The sequence below is a fragment of the Argiope bruennichi genome, chromosome 9 (assembly GCF_947563725.1).
Source record: "Argiope bruennichi chromosome 9, qqArgBrue1.1, whole genome shotgun sequence".
NCBI classification, from domain to species: Eukaryota; Metazoa; Arthropoda; class Arachnida; order Araneae; family Araneidae; genus Argiope; species Argiope bruennichi.
In genome coordinates, this window is record NC_079159.1 from 1,236,069 (window position 1) to 1,252,854 (window position 16,786).

General features: G+C 31.8%; 1 protein-coding gene across 2 annotated transcripts in view; it reads left to right on the forward strand.

Annotated features, from left to right (window-relative positions):
• The window catches only part of LOC129983900 (uncharacterized), a 112,888-nt gene that overhangs the window by 26,685 nt on the left and 69,417 nt on the right, over positions 1–16,786 (forward strand). The window contains exon 1 of one of the 2 annotated variants that reach the window (XM_056093594.1): positions 7,343–7,444. The exons of the other annotated variant lie outside the window; for it this stretch is intronic. The gene's annotated coding sequence lies outside the window, so the exon portion shown is untranslated. Of the gene's footprint in view, positions 1–7,342; positions 7,445–16,786 lie in introns of those variants that run through there. 2 annotated transcript variants of the gene reach the window in all.

Here is a 16,786-nt window from a genome sequence, read left to right on the forward strand (position 1 = left end):
GCAGATCGATGCAGATAACTGCGGAGACCGGACAATGCGTTATTTGCAGTCATTTGCCGCTTAATGTGCACACAAACGACTTCACTAAACAATAGAAGTGGCAAACAAAGAAACAATGAAGCGTCTTGCGCAGAAAGTTTCAATCCTTTAATTTACCTCTGTTTAATTCTAATATAGAAGTGATTATTATTTTTCCTTAATAAGAGTTTCATGTGAGTCAATGTTCTTAGCATTTGCTTTATAGAATAAACTGAATTTTTTTTAGAGTTCAAAGTGTTGCATGTAAATCAGTGAAAAAAAGTATGCTTTTTACACCTAGGAACTTTTGAGCAAATCGGACTCAAAATGTGAAAGAGATCCACAATTTTGATATGTCGACGCAGGCCGAATTTCATTTATTTTACTTTCTGTAGTTTTCAGTTATTATATTCACTTGCATATAATCAGAGTATCAGACAGGCGATCTATCCGCTGTCGGATTCGACCTAAAAATGGACACTGAACTAAATATCTTAAGTAAAGATCATTGGTTAAAATTCGCACATCTAATCTGTACTGCATTCGAGTTATCGCATTCACATGTGCATGCATTGTCAAACTGATAGTTTTCACCGATGCATTTTTTCCGAAATCGGAATATACCTAAGATTCTGGTGACAAAACCATATGTCTAATTTAATCTGTCTTGCTATTCGTTTTCTTGATTTGTATTCATATACACTCGTTGCACAGACAGACTTTCCGCTGATGTCCAAAATTTGAATGAAATTATAATTTTGGTGTAAAAACCATGTACCAAATTTCATCCATATGTCTTCTTGTGTTGTGTTATAATCGAGTTCACAGTTGGATATGGCAAACATCTGTCTAAAAATGTTTTTGGACATAAATCACAGGACAAATGCTACTTGCGTTTCTTATCTGATGTTTAACATTGTTTTGTATCATCCTGAGCTGAGAAACAGATTTTTTTCCTCTTGATGTGAAATGGATTCCAAAATTGAATACCCGTGGTATGTGCACTAAGTGAGCTTATACGCCCATTTCAACACATCATAAACAACTGAATTTCGTTCTATATAGTTATTTTAATGTTTCTGTCCTATACTTTCTTGTATTTTACATCGTTGAAATGTATATTTTTTGAATGTGAATGATTTATTATGGATCGCCATTTCTCAAAAATATCTTTCTTGTTATTTTTCATTTTATAAAATTTTTGTATCCAACTCCCGATTTCAAAGAAGTCGGTTCTCTGCCTCGAGAAAGTCCAGCCAAATAACTATCTTGTCCAGAGAATGATGTTGTAGATTTCATATTTATACTATAACCATTACAATTCGGATATTATAATAAATGATTGAAAAAAGAAAAAGAATTTTAAAATTTTGGGAAAAGAACATAACTTTTCAAAAACTTTAGAAAATTAAACTTCCGCTCATTCATAAAACTGCCATTTCAGAATTTATGACATTATTAATAAGATATCGTTGGCCTCCCGCGCCGGCATTCGTTGTTAATACGCATCCAGCGAAATGCAGTACGATGTCCGGGGAATCACGTTTATTACATTGAGGACCTATCGTCATTTGCAACAGACCAGCAGATTATTTCCACTCTTTTTATCTGAAAAGTCTTCTTTATGACTTTATATTGAAGTAAAAGACCGATACCTAACATATATCAGCATTCTCCGGTGGAGGTCGACATTCACGAAAATAGTGTGTCAACATTTATTAGAAGACTATTTACTTCGTGGTAATATATATAAAAGATGATATACATATTTTGAATATTTTTTCAGGTATCAATAGAAATTGGGTTTTAAAACTGAAATGGATGAGAGGAAAATTGCATTTCATACATTTTTATCTCAAATCTAATAATAATGGAATGTCATTTGCTGATAACTATTCAAGAGTATTACACTACAAGAGATTTATTATTAACCATTTAATTGGCTGATTGATGAAAGCCGATCTTAAATGTTTATGTTGAGTCATGCGGATGATAACAAAGTGTCAGCAGTTGTTATTATACCTTTTGAAACATAATAAAAATAAAATAAAATAAAAGGTTTAAATTGTGGACCTTATTTTGTAAGGAAAACTGTAAACAACAAAGAATTGTTTCTTCCTTTTTTCGTTTCCTTTATCGTCTTTTTATAAATCATCTGAGCAGTATGAAGTATGCACATTTTCAGAGTCATAAAATCAACTTTTTTTTTTTTTATCCCCTTTAGTCCCTAATGATATAAACTCAGCCTAAAAGCATGATGCAAAACCAGAGAGGAGTCATGGTAGAATGTTTATGAATAGTTTTCTGCATAAGCTATTTGCTAAGAGAGCGTTATTGTTAAAAAGAATGCACAAAAGACCGGCGGAGAGACGAGAATTTCTCCTCCAGTTTATGAAATATCTTTGGATGATGTTAAATTTTTTCTCGAGAACAGAAAGGAACAAGAACGAAATTTTACCTTCAAAAATGAATAGTGTTTTTTCCCCGCTTTCATTAGCCTAATAGATATATATTATATTAATTATTTAAATTTTGTTTCACGTTCTGATTCGGACAACTATGTGTTATCTTTTGGAAACATTATTTCGATTTGAGTTTCCACGCTCTATATACGTTTCAGATGATTATTCGATTCATACGAAAGTTGTTTGTGAGAAAGCAAAATGATATTTTATTGCCAAAATGTGTTATAGTATTCTGTGCACGCTATGAAAAGAAAAGATTTCACTGTGATAGTTAATTATAGATTTCAAGTAGCATGGGTGCAAATTTCCCATTTTAAAATTATTTTTCGGGTCATTCTGGAACTTTCGCTGTTTTTATTCTGTCACATTTTATAATTTCTCCTATCCCTTATTACTCTGTATTATTGAATAAGAGCGGCGAAATAATCTTTTTGAACTAAATTAGCCCTTGAAATAGTCACAAGCTTAGTAGTCATCAGCAATGTAGAATTCCGACATTTTGAAGGTGTGCGCATTATGGAAACCACTTTTGATAAACCGATCGATTCAGTTTCACATATCAAGGCATTTTTATTTTAAACAACATATTAATGATTTATTTTAGGCTAATTTATTTTTTCAAAAACTTTGTGAGAAAGTATTTGTTTTTTGTTTATTTACTAGCCGCTTTTAGCCACCAGTTGTTTGCCCCCAATTTTTATATATAAAATAATTGACGAAATCAAAAACCATTTCTTAAGCCAGAACCACAGTGACGAATTTGCACTGGTGGTAATTTTTAATTTATATGAAAGTCGATGTAGCATAGATACGTCATCGTAGTTCTTTACTCACAACCATTCATTTACGAGGAGGAAACTAAAAAAAACAAAAAAAAAAACTACATTTTCTATGGAGGAAAAACCTTCCCATTACCCAGTCAAAAATATTAAATAAAATAGCCCATGAACGGATTTTGCCACTTTTTATTTCATATGAAATACGTCACCAAGTGACATCTTCTTCCTCTACATCCTCATTCAAGGGATGTTGCAAAGATACTTAGTCTCGAACAACTGGGAGGATTTCACTATATTACAAGTATGGCCAATTCATTTAAATGCTCTATTATTATTGTGCGATTATTATTTAAAATGCCACTTTCTTTTGTTTCGATATGATGTTTTATATGAAAAATTGCCTACTGGGCGGTATCCGTTGTTCGCCATTTCAAACATTGCCTTTAAGATTAATTTATATATGTTAGTTAACCTTGTTGCACATCTTATAGCAATGCTGTTGTTGCTGCTCATCCCCCTTGGATTGAACACCGGTTCAAACCAAGTCCAAGAGATCGGGAAGAGAAGGGTGCAGTAGCTTCTGAGGGTAAGGATCCCTGAGCAACCGAAGGCAGAAGTCTGACATCAGTTCATAAGAAGATGATACTCACGCACTCGCTTGCACAACCTCTTTTTACCGGGGGGGCTCTTCCACAAGCCTCACAGATAGAACACAGGGCAATAAAAATACAATTAAAATATAATTACTGTAATACCATTAAAATTATTATATTTGTTATTATTTTAAATTATACTTGCATAATAATGAAAGAGTATTTTGATTGGTTAGCTATACTTTAAAGTGACGATGTTTCCATGCTGCGAAATCGGTTCATTTGTTAAGATGGAAGGCTCTGCCAATGTTTTATTTTGCAATACCTTAAGAAAGAACGAAATAATCGGCCATTAATGAAATATTTAGGACTCATGATCTTCAATATGAAGTGAAAATTTTCGAAATCGGTCTAGGTTGGGGCTGAAAATAATCTCTGTCATGCCTTTTCTCGATAGGAAATGTTTCCATTCTTCTTGAAATTGGAGAATGAAGAAGGCAGACGATCGCTGATTGCATGTCTAGAGATCATGAGCCTTCAGATGAAGTGAAAATTGACAAAACCTTAGCAAAGGGTCGAAATTCGGCAACTGGTTCATTGATTTTCCTTATTATTTTTAATCTATGAATCATAGCTAGGGATGGCGCTCTATCCACCATCCTATACTTTTATATGCAAACAAACACTTGGCGTCAATAAATAATACTATAATGTTATGACTAAGTGGAAGTGATGATAGACAAGAACTTGAGCAATTGAACTTGCCATTCTTAATTTTATCCCAATACTTTAGAATTCATAGAATTTTTGAACATATTTTTTATTTAACAGTAAAATGATTAACGTGTTTTAATCGACTTGCCTGTGGTCTTCTTCAATGCAGAAAAATGAAACAATTGTCTAGTCTGCCTGCTAGAAATGCAGCAAAGATCATTTATGAAAACAAAAATTGCCACAGAATATGATATCGTAAATCACATTTAATCGATAAAAAATGCGAAATTTTTTTGCGAATGAACTGTCTAGGGGGGGGGGAATGCAATAAATGATCATCCCACCCTTGCATAAGCCTTCCAATGTATCTCGATGATTTGGTCGCTGTTGAAGGCAGCAAGGGTGCAGTAGTTTGCCATAAAATAATCATCCCCGATACAAGCACAAACCCCTTCTTAAAGAGGCACGTCTTTTATCGATATTATGTCATTGCTGTTTCCGATTGGAAGGCGAACCATCTTACTGAGTCGGAAGCTTCTCGTTCATTTATTAGCGGTGACCAGTACCAAAGGACAGGAAATTCGCATGAATTAACTCCTCCCGAGCTTATCTCTGTTCGGTGTTTCTAATTGACAGGCTACTTAGAATAGTAACAGGGGTATAAGATCAGTTCCAAAATAGAGATCAACGGATCGTGCATTATCCAATGGAAGCCCACCAGGGACGCGAGCAACCGTATTCCTATTCGACTAGTTCTCACTATAAGCATCTCTCAGAGGATTCGTGGGAGAGGGAAGGAGGATCGGTTTGTCGTTGATTTTTCTCCTTTTTGATTTGATTCATCATGTCTGACATAAGTACTCGAACTCATTAGTGTTAACGTTTCTTCGGCACTTTCAAGCTACAGTGCAGAAGGACACGTAGTTCATGCCAGTTCATTTCCTCACCGTGGTGAGTAACCACGCATATGGCGGGAGGTGAGCTGCACTAGCCGGACCTTTTGATTATGCAGTGATTCCATGATGGTTACTTTTCAACCGGCCTGGATGAACAATTCGTTGTTGCTTTTTCTGGATTATTAGGAACAGAGAGTTAATAGAAGGTCCTGTGCTATCATTGCTCTGTTTTCTGTGAAATGGAATGAAAGGAACTGAAGTGTAGTTAACTGAACTTTGGTGTCGTGAAGTGTCAGTTGGAAGAGTGAATGTCGCCAATATCAAATGTATAAGATGATTAGGCAGCCTGGCCGACTATGGAGAATAGAATTACAGTATCACTGAGACTTGAGAGAAAACTTAAGTTATGATTGCCATAAAGATTAATTTGGCGTTTACGACAACCACCTTCATCTGCTATCAAATCTTAAATTTGTATATAAAACCACTTCTGGTTCTGCATTTCAATTATATGAAGAATAAAGAGTAACTTATGATAAACTGTTAAAAGCCAACATTCACTTTTTGTCTCACGATAAGAACTTAATTATCATGTCGTTTGGATATAGTGAAGAATTTCATAACACAAGTCGTTATCGTTATGCAGATATCACCAACGCACTTGGTATCTTCAAGAAGATCCGACATCGTTTCTCCATCGCCAGCAATGACGCCCGCTGACTCAACTACGAAAAACAATTGTATAGACATTTTATTTTGGTTGTTGAAGTCTGCACCGCAAACTATGTTGCAATTAAGCAGTGAAATTGCACTTTGCATTTATTTTTGTGTTTAATATTGAGCAACACAAATTGTATTGTAAGCATTGAGTCAGAAACATTTTTTTCTCATCTTGCACACTTTGCTATTTTCGATCATCACATTCTGCATTACTATTTTCGGAATATTTATGATAAAACGCTGTTTTATATTATCTTATTCCGTGTCAACTTTTGATGCCTGCGATCACTTCCTTTTAATTCAGAGTCATTCTAATGGAACAATTGTTTTGTCTACTAACTCTATTTCATGGAAATCAGAACAATATTTAAGCTGCAAAAAAATTAGTTATAATTAAAAGAGTAAATTGGAAAAAATTTAAGATAAGAGTTTTTTTTTTTTTTTTTTTTTTGGAAAAGAACTTACAATTGTTTGAATATCCTGCAACGCTATTTTGTTATTTCGTTTTGCTTAAAATTATTATATTTTATAATCTAAAACTATAGCTGTATTAATTTTTCTTAAAATTTAAATCGATTTCATTCAATAAAATCGTTAACTGAAGAGGCAGGTTTAGAGCCAATCAAGGTGACGAGGGTCAAAAACATACATTTTCTAATTGGAACATTGCTACATGTACTATTTTTGAGTCCATTTATATTACTGTGTGTAAAAACTGAAATGCAAATTTAATGATGCGATCAACATGATGAAGCAAATACACCCCGATAACACTTGTATAATTCTTTCATATTTATATATATCTTTAATGACCTGTAACGAAGCGTCACAGTACTTGTTGTTTCGCGGCCCTTATTTTAAACACTGATTCATCGTATTCCAGAGTCTTATCCCGATAATATCGAATTTCGAATTGTAACGGTATGAACAATCGAACCGCAGGTGAATCGAGGAATCGACACAGCGCGACAAGCGGACATGTGTCGTCCGCGTAGTGACCTTGAGAGTAGAAGTCACAGTGCATATCCATAACAAGCAAATTCTTTTTTCCTCCCTCTCCTGCTTTTCACTTGTCATTTTATTCTAACGCACCGTCCGTGATTTCAAGGTTCGTTGATTCTTTCCAGCGAAGACTTTTTTTGGGGTCAGTAGTGTTGCTGTAATAACGACTCTTCTGTTATCTACGATCGCCACCGGAAAAGAATGGAAGGGTTTTCCTTTTCTACACAGTGGACGATGCTCCATTGATGTATAGATTCGTGAGTGTAAAATCAGGCTTTTTTTTTTTTTTTCACGCAAACGACAAATTCTGTTTATTTTTTCCCGCCGTTTTCACTTATTTTATTAATAACATTTTTTCATTCAAAAATCGTCTGATGTTGGAAAAATACATAACTGATAGTTTTCAAATTTTTCGAATTAAAGATCCACAGTCATTGTTTTTTTAATGTTATGTATATATTCCTCAGTATAGCATCACTTTACAAGGAAACAAACAATTGTTTTTGGAAAACAATCAGCCGCTCGTAAATCTAGTATACATTAGATAAAATCCAGCACGCGCAGATCTATTTTTATACTGATCTGGAGAGAATAGAAAAATATTCGGACATTAAATTGCTGTCGAAAATGATTATACCAAATTGCTATGTCATTTGGTTATAATGTATTTTATGTTATGCATATATATATATATATATATATATCTAATATATAAAATTCTCGTGTCACAGTTTTCGTTGCCATACTCCTCCGAAACGGCTTGACCGATTTTGATGAAATTTTTTGTGCTTATCCGGTATCTATGAGAATCGGCCAACATCTATTTTTCATCCCCCTAAATGTTAGGGGTAGTCAATTATTAATTAAAAACTAACTTTCCCGCCAAAAAAATCTTCCATTTTCCCACCGCCAACTTTTCCGCCAAAAAATCTTCAATTTTCCCCAACGCCAAATGATTTAGGCTTTAGTTCTTTTTTTCTCCCAACAGTAATGAGGCTAGGGTTAAGATTTTTCGGCGCATTATTTCAAACGATTCTGTTTATTTTCTTAATGTTTTATGCATTTAAAATTAAACATTGTTAATTAATCCATGTTTCAGATTCATTCTGAAGTACTTTTGAATTAAAATAGCACAGAATAAAGGAAATTAAAAATGTCTAATCTTCATAGCGTTACCCCAACTGGCGTAGAAAAATTCACGCATTTGCGTTACGTAAAAGGCGAAGAAAATTCACGCATGCGCACTGTGTTCTGATCGTTGGCATGGCAACCATTATCAACGGACGATTTAAATTACTTTTAGGTTAGTTGTATGCTTTTGTAAGTAAATTGTATTTATGTTATATATTTTTTGTATATGCTTATAGTTTTAAGTACATCGTTTTTTAAGTAGTTTTTTTTAACCTGTTTACAATGATTTAAATTATTTTTAGGTTAGTTGCATGCTTTTGTAATTAAATTGTATTTATGTTAGTTATATATATATTTTTTATATATGCTTATAGTTTTAAGTACGTCGTTTTTTAAGTAGTTTTTTTTAACCTGTTTTCAATGATTTAAATTATTTTTAGGTTAGTTGCATGCTTTTGTAATTAAATTGTATTTATGTTAGTTATATATATATTTTTATATATGCTTATAGTTTTAAGTACATCGTTTTTTAAGTAGTTTTTTTAAACCTGTTTTCGACAGATTATTTTAAACGATTCATTTTATTTTCTGAGTGTTTGATGCATTTAAAATGAAACATTGTTAATGAATCGATCCATTCATGATGAATCTGAGAAAATTTTGTTGACAAATGCTTGAGATATTACATAAATTAAGAAAGATATTCTTTAGTGCCCATAAAGTTTAAACGCTCAGTGACTCTATTATCAGTAATCATATTATTAAAAAAATGCTTTGTTTCAGTAAAAAATATTGTTATATTAATTGCAGATTAATCCTTTACACTTTAATTTAAAGCATAAATTCTACGAGGGGTAACAGAAAATTAGAGAGATACATATCACGTTATGACTGAAGGCCTTTATAATATTATGAGTGAATTATATGACTATCAAAATTTGAAGTTTTAAAATATTTTGCTGAAGAAGTTGGAATTGCATAAAATATTTAATTATTAAAATTTTAACGAACACTAAGATTGGCGAACCGGCTGGTCGCCAAAGGCGGCTAGTATATATATATATACAGTGGCTCAAAAAATTGAGAGTACACCTTACGTTTACTTGATAAATGCGACTTTCAATATAAATAACACATTAACGGGAAGTGCAAACTTGTTTTTATTTTTACACATAACAAATGGTTTAATTTAGAGTAAAAATAAAGAAAAATAAATGAAAAATTTCTAAATTGAAAATTTTTAGAAGCCTTTTAAATAAACATACGCAGAATTTTGCCTCAAAAAATTGAGAATACACCAATGAAATGTTTGCAATATCACGCATAGAAATAAAGTGTCACTATTAAATTGCATGTCTTTTGGCTCTTATAATGGCCTCTAAACGTCATGGTACCGATTTGACCCATTTTTGATGGTATCTGAAGATATTTTACCACATTCTTCTTGCACAACTTGTTTTAAATGGGTTTTGTTTCTAATTTTGTATTTTTGAACCACTTTTTCGAGTATCCCCCACGAATATTCAATGGTATTGATGTCAGGGTACTGTGGTGGTGTGTGTAACTGTTGTTTACAATGAAAAAGATATCTTATTTTGACGTTACGTGCATTCTGTTTGGGGTCGTTGTCCTGCTGGAAAATGGAATTTCCATCTAAACCCAAATTTTTAACACTTTCCTTTAGATTGCTGCTACCATATGATTCATCCAACTTGTTGCAGAAACTTTTCAAATCATAGGCAGAAGTGTAAGTGCTGAAACTGTGCTAAATGCCATTAAACAAGCTGGATATAAAAGTAGCATTGTTAGAGAGAACCGTTCACCAGCTTGCAAATTCAGAAAAAGCATTTGAAGTTTGCAAAAACTCATCAATTGAAGACCAATAACCTTTGGAATAAATCTATATTTAGTAATGAAAGAAACCTCAACATTTTTGACAGTAACAACCATCTTACTGTATGGAGAAAGCCTAATACTGCTTTGGATCCAAAAAATTTACGTCCTACAGTTACACATGATGGCGATTCCGTGATGATTTGAGGTTACATGGCTTCATCCGGGGTAGGAAATTTAATTTTTATAGATGGCATTATAAATGATACGGTTTACTAGGATATACTTCGCAGCAATCTAAAAGTAAAGTGCTAAAAATTTGGGTTTAGATGAAAATTTCATTTTCCAGTAAGACAACGACCCCAAACAGAATACACATAACTTCAAAATATGGTGTCTTTTTCCTTGTAAATAGCAGTTACACACATCACCACAGTACCCCGACATCAATGCCATGGAATATTCGTGGGCCATACCCGAAAAAGGGGTTCAAAAAGACAAAATTAGAAACAAAACCCATTTAAAACAAGTGGTGCAAGAAGAATGGGGTAAAATATCTTCAAATACCACCAAAAATGGGTCAAATCGGTACCATGACGTTTAGAGGCCATTATAAGAGCCAAAAGACATGCAATTTAATAGTGACACTTTATTTCTATGCGTGATATTGCAAAAATTTCATTGGTGTATTCTCAATTTTTTGAGGCAAAATTCTGCGTATGTTTATTTAAAAGGCTTCTAAAAATTTTCAATTTAGAAATTTTTCATTTATTTTTCTTTATTTTTACTCTAAATTAAACCATTTGTTATGTGTAAAAATAAAAACAAGTTTGCACTTCCCGGTAATGTGTTATTTATATTGAAAGTCGGATTTATCAAGTAAAAGTAAGGTGTACTCGCAATTTTTTGAGCCACTGTATACATATATATATATATATATATGCTGGGTTTAACTGTACAAACTACAACTCTTTCTGTAGTTATGATATTGATTTTAGAGTTTTATTTCTTCGTAGGAAAATTAACCCTACGGAACTGCTTAATTCTTTAAGTATAAATTTTCAAGAGAAAAAAAAAGTTTATTTAATACACAGTTTATTTAAATAAACAGGGTCTCAATAGTTCCTATTTAGCTCTTTTTTAAGCAATTATTTTTTACTTTAGATGTATGATGTATGAACAAAGAGGAGAATAACAATTCCATTTTAAATATTCGAAAACAGACTTAGAGAAAAAAAAGCTTCATAAAATTTCAAATAGTTGAAAAAATATATGGCATACATTTTTGTACGCACGTACTTGTATTCAATGACACATATTTTAAAGCAATTTCTGCAGCAAAGCAGTTCTGAGGAATATTTTTGACATTCCAAGAATATATTATCCACTAATCGTCTCCGGTGGCCAGCTGGTTTGCCGGATTAATGCTCGCTTCATACATAGGATCTTAAGAAAAATATCTTTAAAATCCAGATTTTGAATCTCATACTTTTACAGAAATGTTAAACTGCTTCATTCATTGTACTAGGTACCTCTCTAATTTTCTATCAGACCCCCTAAAATTTCAACTTTGAATTAAACTGAAAGTGGTGAACACAATTAATACAAAAACATTTTTTGTAAAACCAAGTATCTTTTTAAAAATATGAATACAGAAAGAATAATCGTTCGGCATTGAAGTTTTATGTGTACTACAAAATAATTTTGATAATTAATAAAATATCTCAAATAATTATTCAATAAATTTCTCTGATTCATCACAAAATTCAGTTTTTAATTTTACTTTTAAAAGGGTTTAAGTGACATAAATAATAGTGTTTTATTTTGCTTCAGTCAATAAATATACCTTAAAAATATTATGAAGTCTAAATTTTATGCATTCCTTTGGTCCTAAGGAATCATACTCTGGGAAATATTCTTGACGTTCCAATTTTTAAATTAGAAATAAAGTTTCTATCTTCTGCAATCAAATTTTACCAAATTATGAATTTTTTTTTTATTTTAGAAAAAAATTACAATTTTTATGATTTTAGGTCAATTAGTCTTGGGAAATTCTGAGCGCTAACTGGCGTATCTTCTTTGAGAGGATCGATGGGGTGTTCTAAAATGGAGTACTTTCCTAAGATAGCAAGATTCAGATTTTCATAACTCACTCAATTTTAGTCGCCATAGAGTGGATCTTCCTTCTTATTTAAAAACTATTCACTTTTGTCTACCAGCTGCTTCGATGGGAATATTGATAGCAATATTTTTAATCGCCTCGATATAACTTCGTGCCCATAATTTTGTCAAATTATCAAATTTTAAAAATTTTTTATTGCCATATGCATGTTTTGTTCATTGTGTACGGGAACTTTTCTCCTGGAGGTCAGCATTACGATGTCATAGCACCATTAAAAATGTAAAAGTTCTGCTCACGCATCTTCTAAATTTCGCGATACTGTAACTTCATTTTCTTATATGTTTCGTAAACCAAACACACTTTCAACAATTGTAAAAAATCACGCGATCAGATAATTGACGAAGCGATTAAAATGGTCTGAACTTCAAGATAACAATGTAATCTACTGTTGGAAATCAGAAAAAAAATATTTTAAAAAAATTGCCAAAATTCAGCAAAAATTCCTACACATATTAAATTGGAATAATGAAAAATCTAATTATTTTTTAAATTTTGAAACGGTGTAAAATTTACTTTTTTTGCTACAATATTTCCGGAAGTTATCTTTTAAAGGGTTTTATCGATAGAATGATCTTCTGACATCATCAGTCAGTAAAATAATTATTCAGAAGTTTTCATTCAGAAAACAGCTATTTTAGAAGATCATCTTTTCAAATTTATGATAGGATATTTAAACTTCAGTCTGCCATCATAATATTGCACATTGCTTTAGAAGGCTTTCATATTTAGAAAACAATGGCGTTTATGCAAACAAAAAAGATGAATAATCCTCTTTAATCATTTCTAAGTCTAATAGTTTCAACAAATTATTTTTCTTTCTGTTATTTGCATTGACCTATTCCGCATGCAAAGATTATCGCTTACTGTCGTACCTTCTCTTATCACAGAAGAATTCAAAGTTCGTATAATTTTCATAATAAAGAGAAAAAGTGTGTTTTCAAATAATGTTTTGTTAGGAGGATAGTATATCTAATGTGCCCAATTTTTGATCAAAACAGTTTAATAACGTTCCTCGCAGTTTTATAATAAATATCAAAAACAATTATAATCTGAAATTTTTTAAAAACAATTAATACCGACCGTAAAATGTTTTAAGGGGGGAAAAATCAAGTTAGTGTTTGGAGAAAAAAAAATTTAAAATTTTTGCCTATTATCAATAATTTTTATAAAATGTTTAGAAAGTTGTATGACGGAACTTGTGCAGAATTATTTCGCACTGTTTCTGTATATTAAGAAGGTAGAAATTATCCTCAAGAATAAAATCACTTGTAAGAAATTTCTTTATTATTCCGTCATTCTTCTAGAATGTAACAACTCTCACCCGTAGAGCATAAAACACAGGGAAAAAATAACTTATTAGAACATAGCATGCATCTTTTTTTCTATAATTATTTGGGAAAAGGTGCGACTCAAGGATATTATAGTTTTTTATACTGGATTGAGAATGGCAATGGAATATACATACATTACTATATAACTAAGAGGCACTGAATCCTTTATTACCATTTCTTTTACCTTAATTTCTTCTTGGAGTTGCATCTTAAGTTTCAGCATCAATGACGAGAGGACAGCTCTATCAAAACTTATAGTTAAAAGCCAATTCCAAAACGTTTGATCCTTTGAAACAGCTTTTATTTATAAAAGTACTGGGCGTAAATTAAACCGTTTTACTTAATCGCTCGCGGTTTATTTCGCATAAATTAAAATTTAGTAGTGATTTTGTTTGGATGTTCACTGACTTTTTTGTGTCTTGATCATGTAATGACAAAGATTTGTTAATGAAGAAATCTGATGAAAAATTATCATGAAATAAAAGAAATCACAGATCCATCCAGTTAATAAGTTAATAAAAGAAAAGGATGAAAGGTTATTTGTTTCAGGAATTGTTGTTCTTTAATGCAGATCGATCTGAATTTCATTAAAAATTGAAAAATATATTCATGACGGATCTTTTTAAAAGATTGGGTTGATCTTGATGTATTTGTTTCTACAAAAGTATAATGTAATTAATTATATTATTAATTTTAATTAATTAATTTGAGTCCGAACTTATTTTTTAAAAATATATTCTTTGCCCCAAATGTTTCTTCTTTCTACAGATGACCAATTTAAGTTGAACGACAAAACAATTCGGTGATTTTTTCATTGTTATATTTTTTTAATGCAAGAAATGAACGATGATAAATCTTTTAGGTCTCTAAAATACCCTTTTTTCTCATTAACTTGATTGGTTGGAAGTAGGTTTGACTTTCATAAAGGATAACATAAGATTCTTATCTATATCCATATTATAGAAATACTGCACAAAATTTAAATTGCGTTTGAAGTCGTTACACAAAAAGATGCACAATTCCTCTATTAAATTCAAACTCGAGAAATAATTGTGATTTTGTTAGGGTAAACGACTAAAAAAAAATCTGCAGGATAAGTTAGAGAGCCTGTTACGCCTGGATAATTTTTGCATATTGAAATGTTTTTTTATGAAAATAATTTTAAAATTACAATTTTACAGAACCATTTTTTAACTATAAAATAAAGTTGTATTATTCAGATGCCTGATTAAAAATATTTCTCTCTGTCCTGAGAAGGCTTAAAAACCCACACAATAAAGATATCCTAAAGATTTTTCCATATCCAAATGTATGGGAAAAATTTCATATACAAGACATTTTAAATTGACAACCAAAGGTATATTGTTTACTCTCTTTCTTTTAATAAAAACCATGATGCAACAGTCATTCGCAAGTTCAGATTTTTTTTTTCTTTTTTATGTAGGATGTTTAGAAAGAAAATTTTACAATCGGGGAAAAAAAATCGAACCGACGATTACGACGAATCCCCGAAATGCTCATTTTTTGGAATTATGTCTGTCTGTCTCTGGAAAGGATAACTCAAAGTCACTTCGAGCTAGAATGCGAAATCTGTAGATTTCCACCCAATTTTGTTATAGCATCTAAACCGCAAATCAATTTCAAATTTTGAACAAAATCCTTCAAGGAATAATTCTGTTGATCTGTTCGCACTTAAGCATGTAAATGTCATATCTCAGAAACGAAATGATTTAGAGAAATGAAATATAGTATGTGATCGCATTACAAAATTTACATCTCTGCGCCAAATATTGGTTACAGTTGATAGGGAAGAAAAGCGCCCAAAACGCATATTTTGTTTTCTTTATTACCACAGCACAAAGTGGTGCAGAATTTTGAAAATAAAAATCTGGATATTGTGGCGTTCAAGCCTTGTCCAGTATCCACAGTTTTATGAGCGGATAATAATATCCTTATCAAAGAATATGCGAGATTTTGTTGAAGAGACTATCCCCACCGTCTTATATTTCTAAAAAAGTGTATATATATATATAACTTTTTTTAGCTTTTTTACTCCCTCATTTTACGAAGCATACAAAGTATTGTAATCGTCAAAACATTCCAATTTGGACTTTGGTCGGTAAAAATATTTTGCCCAAAAACCTCTCTGAATGTGCAAAATGTCCGGCGATTGTGGGGAAGAATGCAACTGATTTTTGATATCGTATATCATCCAGAATTTGCACCTTGTAGATGGCTTTTAGTTCCTGCATAAACTAAAAGCCATCTCCAAGGTTCAAACGCTGCAAGCTTTGTTCAAAATTTACTTTTAAAATGTTTATATACTTCATATGATTTAATATTAAATCTATAATGGTTTAAACGACCTCGCCTCTGGCCCACACATTCCTTCCAAACCAAACCTCCTCCTATGTGCTTAACTTTAATCTACTGCTTCTCAAAAGTCGGATCGTGTTTTCACCACGCCAGTTTCCGCCCTCGGATACCAAAGATACAGAGCGTGCTCTCATCAGAGGAAATCTCAAATCTATGGAGACATATCAACATTCTCATTTCAGAATTTAAAAGCTTCTACTTACTTACAGGTAGGGATTGCAATACCGGACCAAAATTTCAATACCGGTATTCGGTATTTTTTAAATCTTAATACCGGGATACCAGTTTTAATACCGGTATTAGAAATTTTAGAAAAAGAAAGAAAACACAGGTGTTTCTTTGTTTTATTTGCCAGTTTTTTTAGAGTGTGTAAATATCACAAAAAATAATTTGTAACTTATAAATTATAACAGTATATAATCACAAAAAAGTAAATAAATATTTTATTTATTTAAATCACAAAGAAAGTGTAAATATCACTATTCAGTCTGTGATACTATTACAAATTTTTGAAATGTGATCTTAAAAAACATAATCATTAATTGTACTGTCATTAAGCCTGAAAAGTAATTTTGTGTAAAAATGACCAGCTGTCGAAAACGCTCTTTCGGCATCTACGGTAGTTGGTGGTACTGTTAGCAATGCGCGATATACATTTTCCAAGTATTTACCTCTAAATCCCTCATCTTCAAATAAATCGATTTCCCATCGGATGGTTTTGGATATAACTGATTTCTGTATTGTAT